This window comes from Sinocyclocheilus rhinocerous, unplaced genomic scaffold (assembly GCF_001515625.1).
Source record: "Sinocyclocheilus rhinocerous isolate Xijiao unplaced genomic scaffold, SAMN03320098_v1.1 scaffold1151, whole genome shotgun sequence".
NCBI classification, from domain to species: domain Eukaryota; kingdom Metazoa; phylum Chordata; class Actinopteri; order Cypriniformes; family Cyprinidae; genus Sinocyclocheilus; species Sinocyclocheilus rhinocerous.
The window spans coordinates 166,469-175,326 of NW_015666572.1; the positions used below are offsets into that span (position 1 = coordinate 166,469).

Below are 8,858 nucleotides of genomic sequence, written 5' to 3' on the forward strand. Positions count from 1 at the left end.
CGGAGGGACGGCTGCCGTCCGTGAGGGAGCAGAGGAGTCGCCGCCGTTCGCCTGAGGCCGGAGCCTGCTTCCATCCGCCATGATGGGGAGGAGCAGGGAACGGGGGACTCCTGCCGGCTGCCCGAACCCGGAGGAGTAGAGCGCAGTCTCGTGAGTCCAGGCCTGGTCCTCTCTCGTCCAACACTGTCGTCACTCCTCCTTTTATCCTTCCGGAGCTCCTCCGTGGGACTCGAGACCGGTGAGTGGCGCAGGTGTCGTGTATTAGCATTTACTCCACCGGCCTCGCTCCGTTCCCACGGCTCTCGGCCCCGCCCCTCTCGTCACATTCACCTTGCTAAAAGAGTGTGGGCAGAGGAGAAGCAAGCGGTGAACTTGATGTCCAACCAGTGCATTTATGTTTGAGAATATGTTTGAGGATGAGGTGAAAAGGAGAAAAGAGAAGCCGTGAGGGCTGATAAGGACAAGGCACTAGGCACATACTGTGATAATGGCCAGTGAGCTCTTCCTCAGATCTACAACACTTCATGCCATCCGCCACTGATGGTGCCCGTGTGGCATGCTGGCATGAAACAAAGGACATTAACATCAGCAGAGAACGTTATTATTTTTCCTCACAGTGTGAATTTCAGTGCCATTGTTTTACTGAGACAAATCTTTCATGTCCTCCATTTTACATGTGAAAGAAATGGAAATGGAGCAGTTAAAGCCTGGGAAAACTTCAAGACGAAATTCCGCCAACAGCTCATTAGTCTGATGGTTAGAGCGCACCACAGGTGCTGCGGTGTCCTGCCTAACGAGGTAAGCAATGGTCATTAAAGATTCTCTCACACTTACTGGCGACACACGGCCGTTAACCTCGGCAACCTCCGTGGATTTCAAGAGTTTGACTACGAAAGTTACAAATGTTTTTTTGACCTTGCCATGCTCTTTTCTAATGAAACAATTAGAAGGAAGATGCGCAATTAAAATTCTGTTTCTTTAGAAATATAGTTTACTTCAACATAATAGAGCCATCTATGAAAATTATTAAAAGGACAGTTCCTGACAAAAAAATCAATAATTTTGTCATTAATTACTCATGTTTATGTCATTCCAAAATTGTATAACATTATTTTCAATGTGGAAAATAGTAGACTATAATGTGGAAGTATTTATTTAGGTATTTATTTGCTTATATTGTTTTATAAATACTGTGTATTCAGTATGGCCCATCATATACTATTTTTTGCATACTATAGAGTATACAAGTGCATCTCAATAAATTAGAATGTCGTGGAAAAGTTCATTTGTTTCAGTAATTCAACTCAAATTGTGAAACTCGTGTATTAAATAAATTCAATGCACACAGACTGAAGTAGTTTAAGTCTTTGGTTCTTTTAATTGTGATGATTTTGGCTCACATTTAACAAAAACCCACCAACAAATTAGAATATGGTGACATGACAATCAGCTAATCAACTCAAAACACCTACAAAGGTTTCCTGAGCCTTCAAAATGATCTCTCAGTTTGGTTCCAAAATCATAACAATTAAAAGAACCAAAGACTTAAACTACTTCAGTCTGTGTGCATTGAATTTATTTAATACACGAGTTTCACAATTTGAGTTGAATTACTGAAATGAACTTTTCCACGACATTCTAATTTATTGATATGCACCTGTATATACTTTATAGCATGCATAGGAGGGAAGTAGGCATTCTCAAATGCAAGGAGTCCATATTGAATGAGTTGTTTTCAACAAATCGATTGATACAGTTCAAAAATCAGACTCATGAACGATTCATGAATCAGAATGGCTGCATCCAAATATGCAAAATTCCCTACTAAATAAATAGTAGACGAAAAAAAGTGTGAAAAGAGTTGTATGTCCATTCATTAAAGGGGTCATATGATGCGATTTCAAGTTTTCCTTTCTCTTTGGAGTGTTACAAGCTCTTGGTGCATAAAGAAGATCTGTAAAGTTGCAAAGACTAAAGTCTCAAATCCAACATTAAAGCATGTCAACATATTCTGTTACACCAAATACACAAAATAATGATCTTTAAAATAGCATCATATGACCCCTTTAAACATTATGCAAAAAATACCTAGATGGCCTACCTTTTCTGTCAAGATTCTAAAGTGCACATCCAATGGACACTTTACTATCCCATGAGGCCATGGGAGAGGTTTTGTGAATAGCGAAGCACCACAACTGACACTACATGGTAGGTCACATGACAATGACAACACTAAAAATGTAGCACATCCAGATTACATTCATTACTACATAAAAGATAATATTACAAATAAAAGTAATTATTTAAATTCAAAATTTGATTTCTGATGCAAGCAATGACTCGTTTACAAATTTTGGTCACTATGAGCTGTTTTTTTATGGAAAAAGACCAAATACAAGATTTTCATAAATTATTTTCTAGTCCACGGGAAAAATAACAGCATACAAGTTAGGAATGACATGAAGGGGAGTAAATAAATGACAGAACTTTCATTTTTTGAGTGAATTATTCATCCAAGCGTTATAAATATTTTCCATGATCACACCTGAAAGTTTGCTCACATCAGCTAGCAAGTTCAACACATTGTTTTCAGTCACCGTTGCCAAAAAAATCACTTAAAAATATTCCAAATTGCAAACAAGTATTCATAATGAAAAAGAAACTTAATGCACTGCATATAGTGCCATAAAGAGACAATGAGTAATTTATTCTCTAGTCCCATTAAGAAAGATTAAAGCTTAAAAAAATTAATTCTTTAATGCAGACTGCAGTGTAACTCCAAGTTACCAGGCTAAAGGCAAACATTTTTCCTGGGTATCAGAAAAACAAACTGTCCCTCTTTACAAAAGTGTTGTTTATGACATATTCAAACAATTGTGACAATATTGTAAATAAAAAAAGGAAAGAGGCCAACACCATTCCTCCCTTCAGATTCTGCTCAAGCACTAGTTCAAGCAATAACACGTCTCAATCGCTTTGTGCTGATACACTCAAAAATAATATCATTAAGCTCTCCCTCCTCACCACTACACACTGCATTAAAAGAAACTAGCTCTAGCCAAGTGTGTCTGAGGCAAACGAAGCCAAGCTTTTCATGTTACTTGATATGATGGAAACTGTTTGCATCACATTAGAGAGTTGACTCCAAACAAAACCAGCCGGAATCAAACACTGACATCAAGAACAGTGCATATGGAACATACTGTTCAAATGCATGATAAAATTGACACCGGCAAAACTGATTGAATGAACTTGAATGGTTCAGAACTAATACATGTCTTTCATGTGAGGATATGAATCATCTGGTTGACAACTGATAACCATGATTATATAATCACAATATGAAATATGATCACAATAAGATAACTATGACACAGCAAACCTCCCACACTATAACATTACTTTTTAAACCAATGTTGATGCTAAAGTCACGAATGAAACAGAAGTAGCGTCTGATCTTTTCTTCCTTATTGTGACATACATGAAATGGATTAGCCTATCGAAAATGAAAAATGTAGGGCAGAAATTTGGTTCTATGCATAAGATTTTGAGATGCGGGCGAAGCACTCAAAAGTGGAGGCAGATGAACGTGAGCTTGAAGGGGCAGGGTTTTATCGGGCGAAATTATTGGTTAAGTCCTGCATACGTCAACAAAAAAAGTCAAATTATGACATTTTAATTAAACGTTACGAGATCAAAACATTTCTAAAAAATTAAACATATACACAGATATACACAACATATACATATACACAACATATACACAGATATACACAACATAAACAAATACACAAAGTAATAGTACACAATAATATCTATAAACATTTAGAAAACACAAGGGTGACTTTTCATTTCATGCCATTTTTGAACTGTTCCTCACAGAAATCTATCAGAAAAATGGAAATGAACTTTTAAAATAATAGTTCTCCTAAATTTGACTGAGCCTCATGTTGTTCCAATCCTGTATGACTTTATTTAATGAGATGTTAGGAACAATGACAGCCTCAATGTCACTGTATAAAAAAAAAGATGCAATGGAAGTGGATGGTGACTGAGGCTGTCAGTCCCTAACATCCTGCCTCGGCTCACATCTCGCTTTGTTTTCCACGGAAGAAAGTAATTCGAGTTTGGAACAACATGAGGGTTAATAATTACAGCATTTGCAGTTTTTGAGTTAACTACTCCCTTAAGCATCTTTTCTCCATGAGCAAACGTCCAGTGCTCCCTGTATACCCCCCACACAGGGGACTCCGTCTATGTTCTGTCATTTCCAAGAATTAGGAAAGCGCGTCAGATTCCTGCGGCGTGTGGTTTGCCATGTTACTCTAATGTAGCAAAACGTTATTCTTGGCTGAGCGTCGGGACAAAACCATGGGCTGAAAATGTGTGCTTGCGCTACATTTCTCAACTTGTTTGAAAAATCCAGACAGCTGATTTGACTCATATTGTGCCGCATTGTTTACAGGAAGTCAATCTTCATATTTAAAAAACGAAAAGTGTAACAGTTTATACGAATTTTACTTAAAAGAGTAATTCCTGCAAGACGCCACGTCTAAGTTTTACTAACAGACTTCATAAAATGTTATTCCTGCCTACTCGAGACATCAAAGGAAATACTTACTAAATATGCTTACTAATTCAATCTCGACTAAGACGTATATGTAAAACACAAAACATTTACACGCTAGACCATACCTGACACAGATGTTGGCGTTGCTGTGGCCATTTACTCTCCAGGGCAGCGTGCCGTGGTCCGCATCCCATCGCTTGTTAAACGGAATCGCTGCTGACGCCTCTCTCGGCGTTATTTGGACGCTCGCGAGCCAACAGGGCTTCCCCTCCTGCTTGTCAAACTGGAAGCGCAATCATGCGTTCAGCTGATCAGCGCAACAACAACAGCCACAGTGTCGCGCAACGCAAACAGTTCACACCGCACCACCCTACACGCGACGCCCCGGGGGCCCCGCCTCCTCCCATGCTCTCGCAGTTCTAAGGGTGATTAATAATCATGAGGTAGTATACTTCCGCGACGCTCATTGGCCGAAGAAAGTACCTTAATTTTTAGCTCCCTCCTTGCAGTCAGCCACTGCGAGGTGACGTCATGGAACATTCCAAAAATTCCTTGTCCCGGTATTCTTCATTTCAAGGGGACCCTGCAAAAGTTGTTGTGTGTTGATATTAACAACAATCAATATTCCTGCGTTTGTCTTCTTTCTCATATATATTTTTGTATATATTACTATTTTAAAGGGGCAGTTTACCCAAAACGAAAATTGTCATCATTTACTCACCCGCATGTTGTTCTAAACCTGTGATTTTCTATTTTCTTTCTGCAGCATTATATTTTTACAAAATGCAATAATGTATAATGATATCTCTATCGTATGGGTTTGAGGAGTACAATATAAAGAGTAAATATGATTTGTGTAGATAATATTCACAATCAATACTCGAAGGTCTTTTATTAAATTGATTTATGTTATTAAACACACACACGACCCTGGACCACAAAACCAGTCATAAGTAGCACGGGTATATTTGTAGCAATAGCCAACAGTACAATGTACGGGTCAAAATTATCGATTTTTCTTTTATGACAAAAATCATTAGGATATTAAGTAAAGATCATGTTCCATGAAGATATTTAGTAAATTTCCTACCATAAATATATCAAGACTTAATTTTTGATCAGTAATATGCATTGCTAAGAACTTCGAAAAACTGCAAAGGCGATTTTCTCAATATTTTGATTTTTTTTTTAAACCTCAGATTCCAGATTTTCAAATAGCTGTATCTCGGCCAAATATTGTTCTGTCCTAACAAACCATACATCAATGGAAAGCTTATTTATTCAGCTTTCGGGTGATGTATAAATCTCAATTTTAAAAAATTGACCCTTATGACTGGTTTTGTGGTCCATATGTACAGTATTTCTAATAATTTCAAATAATTGATATTATTTCTAATTGCTTGTGGAATATCAGCTAAACTGATATTGTTAACTGTAATCATAACCAAAGTCACATATTTTATGGAATCTTAGGGTGAGAATGCCTTAACACACCCAGAGCAAGTGTTTCATGAGCTGGCCCGTCTAGGGGATACATACTGGGTTGCATATGTCAGCACAATTCCCTGACTCAGTTGTACTCTTTAGTAGGACTGAAGCTTCTCAGTCGCACTAATGGTAGCATGGCCCACATGGGGACTATTAGTGGGGTTAACCATCAGAGTGGACTTTAATTAATTTAACCCTTTCCCAGGGGCATGGGTGAAAAGTAAACCAGAACATTACTTAACTATCAGGAAAGTGTGATTATTCCCAAGTATATAATAAAAACAAACCTGAGTAGTAAATTATCTCTCTGTGTTTCCCCCAAACTTTCCAAAAGCCCCTTGTATACCAATTCCCAAGAAAGAAGTGCTAAAAAGCTCAAAGCCACGCCATACCTGTTGGGAATAAGTTGTCTTTTCACTTTCCTTGTTGGATTTATATTTCCAAACAGATTTCTTCCTCATTGACCCACCTTTTAACACCATTTAGCCTTCAAAAATTTCCAGAACGTGTTAAGTTGAGTTCAACGAAACACAATGAAGCTTGGGTATCTGTTCAGTTGTTTGTCTCTGAATATACTATAGTATTCACAACACTCTATGAATCTAAACACAGTCACCCTGACTACCATATGACAAACGGTTGACAAAGGAATGCTTTGTTTAACGGATGCAAATACAGTGCTGGGACAATACCCCAAGGACAGTTTAATTACTGGGCATAAATATAGCTTTCCAAACTTTATACGCCTGCTGGGCCTCCAACCTGTTATTATGCTTTTTTATATATTTTTCACAAGAGTCAAATTACTTTCAAGGAAGCACAATAGTGGTGCTTGAGGAACTGAGCAAAAACAAGAAAAACTTGAATGCGTAAGAATAATAATAATTTTCAAAATCCCCAAAGATTTTGAATAGCAGACTTTTAATGTGGTCTCAGACTTTTGGACTCCACTGTATACCAAATACCGTCAAATAACATCTGATATCACCCAATGTTATTTTAAGATTATTTTTTATAATATTATAGTATTTATTAATATTTTAAGTTTTCAATTTGATTTTTACTTTGTTTGTTATGCGTTTATCATTTTTGTTATTTTTTATTTCTTTCATTTACTGTAAATTTATCTTAATTTATTTTATTTTTATTCATTTATATATATATATATATATATTAGTGTTAGTCATTTTAGTACACTGCCAAGTTATCTTTTTTTATAGGTTTTTAAGTTTTCTTTTTAAGTTCAAGTTTTTATATTTTATTTTATTTCAGCTGTATTTCAATTAACACAAATGATTTTTGATCGTTTTAGTTTCATTTTAGTTTTAGTTCAACTCTACCCCTGCTGGGCCTCTTACTTGTTATTATTCTTTTTTTATATTTATTTCAAAAGAGTCAAATTACTTTTAAGGAAGCACAAAAGTGTTGCTTGAGGAACTGAGTGAAAACTAGCAAAACTTGAATACGTAAGAAGGTCACCGTGTGGTCAATTAGAGCGATATTGCGTGACAAAACCAGCGCGTTATTGTTCGTTTTCCCACCGTAATGCCCAGTGATGCCACAATAATATTGGACTGAATGTCTTGCTGTTGAATAGGTCAACATGTTGGCTCTAAAATTAGCGAAGAGATAAGGTGAGACTCTCACCATCTCAGTGGGGTCAGCGCTGTGTATTTAGAAGGCTTAGACGGACTCCTGGAGACTCTTGAGTGTCCGGTAAAGTTCACCTGGCATTCAGGTGATGAGTCATAGCCCGCAGCTGCTTGATCCTGTCACTGGATGCCACTGTCGTTCAGACTCCCCGTGGAGAACGAGAGGGCTGCTGGCTCCATCGTCATGACAGCCACCATCCTCGCCTGAGTCAAACAGGACACCTGACTGGGCTTGTGGCTGTGAGGTGCGTGACAGCCGTGTGGGTGGGGGGTTTAGGCCATGCAGAGAGGTCTGCTTTGCTTGGCTGAAGCGTGATTGCACCGTTCACGCTCTTTGAACTGCATTGGACCACTCTTTTGTCGGGTTTTCTTTCCCAAAAGCGAGAGAGAGAGGGAAGCACAGTAGCAAGGACACTGCATTGTGAATGCTCCACAGTAGTGTGACAATATGATCCTAACAGGCTTATGTAACAGGGATGCCTGCATGCTCGTCTTCCAGCAGACAACGGCTGCACCAACTGTTATATAACTAGATCAGCCTCCCCACAGAGCCGGCCTGTGCCTGTGCACGGCACACAGCAGCCTGCCAAAGAGAGCGAGGGACGTGGAGAGTGAGACAGAAGAGAGAAACAATGCTGCCTGCTGAAGGAACACAAAGAGAGTCAAAGATAATGCAGGAGTGAAAGAAAACATTCGGAAGAGGATACTATCAGCGGGTTAACGTTAAAAGTAATGCATTAAATAATCAAGCTATTGCTTACAAAAAAGTATTTTGGTATTACTATAGTTTAAATTTTTTAGGGGGCATGTACATACAATGGCAATACTGTTATATACTCAGAAATTATTCAATACCATTGTAGACACTAGGGTCAAAGACTGTTACTTCATATTATATTATATTATTTTATCAGTGTTGGGGAGTAACTAGTTACACGTAACGGCGTTACGTAATTTAATTACAAAATAAATGTAACTGTAATCAGTTACAGTTACAGTTACTAAGAAAAAAATGTGTAATTAAATTACAGTTACTTATGAAAATGTTAACGATTACAAAGGGGATTAATATGCCACATTCTGGACGAATAAATCAAAAGTAGATCAGTACACTTGAATCAAAACGCGATTTGGACTAGTGTCTGTGA

General features: G+C 37.9%; 1 protein-coding gene across 1 annotated transcript in view; it reads right to left on the reverse strand.

The window, feature by feature from the left end:
* Positions 1 to 4,960, reverse strand: part of LOC107732829 (transcription factor HIVEP3-like) — an 88,016-nt gene extending 83,056 nt beyond the window's left edge. The window contains exon 1 of the mRNA XM_016544248.1: positions 4,696 to 4,960. The gene's annotated coding sequence lies outside the window, so the exon portion shown is untranslated. The remainder of the gene's footprint in view (positions 1 to 4,695) is intronic.
* Between the last annotated feature and the right edge of the window lie 3,898 nt (positions 4,961 to 8,858).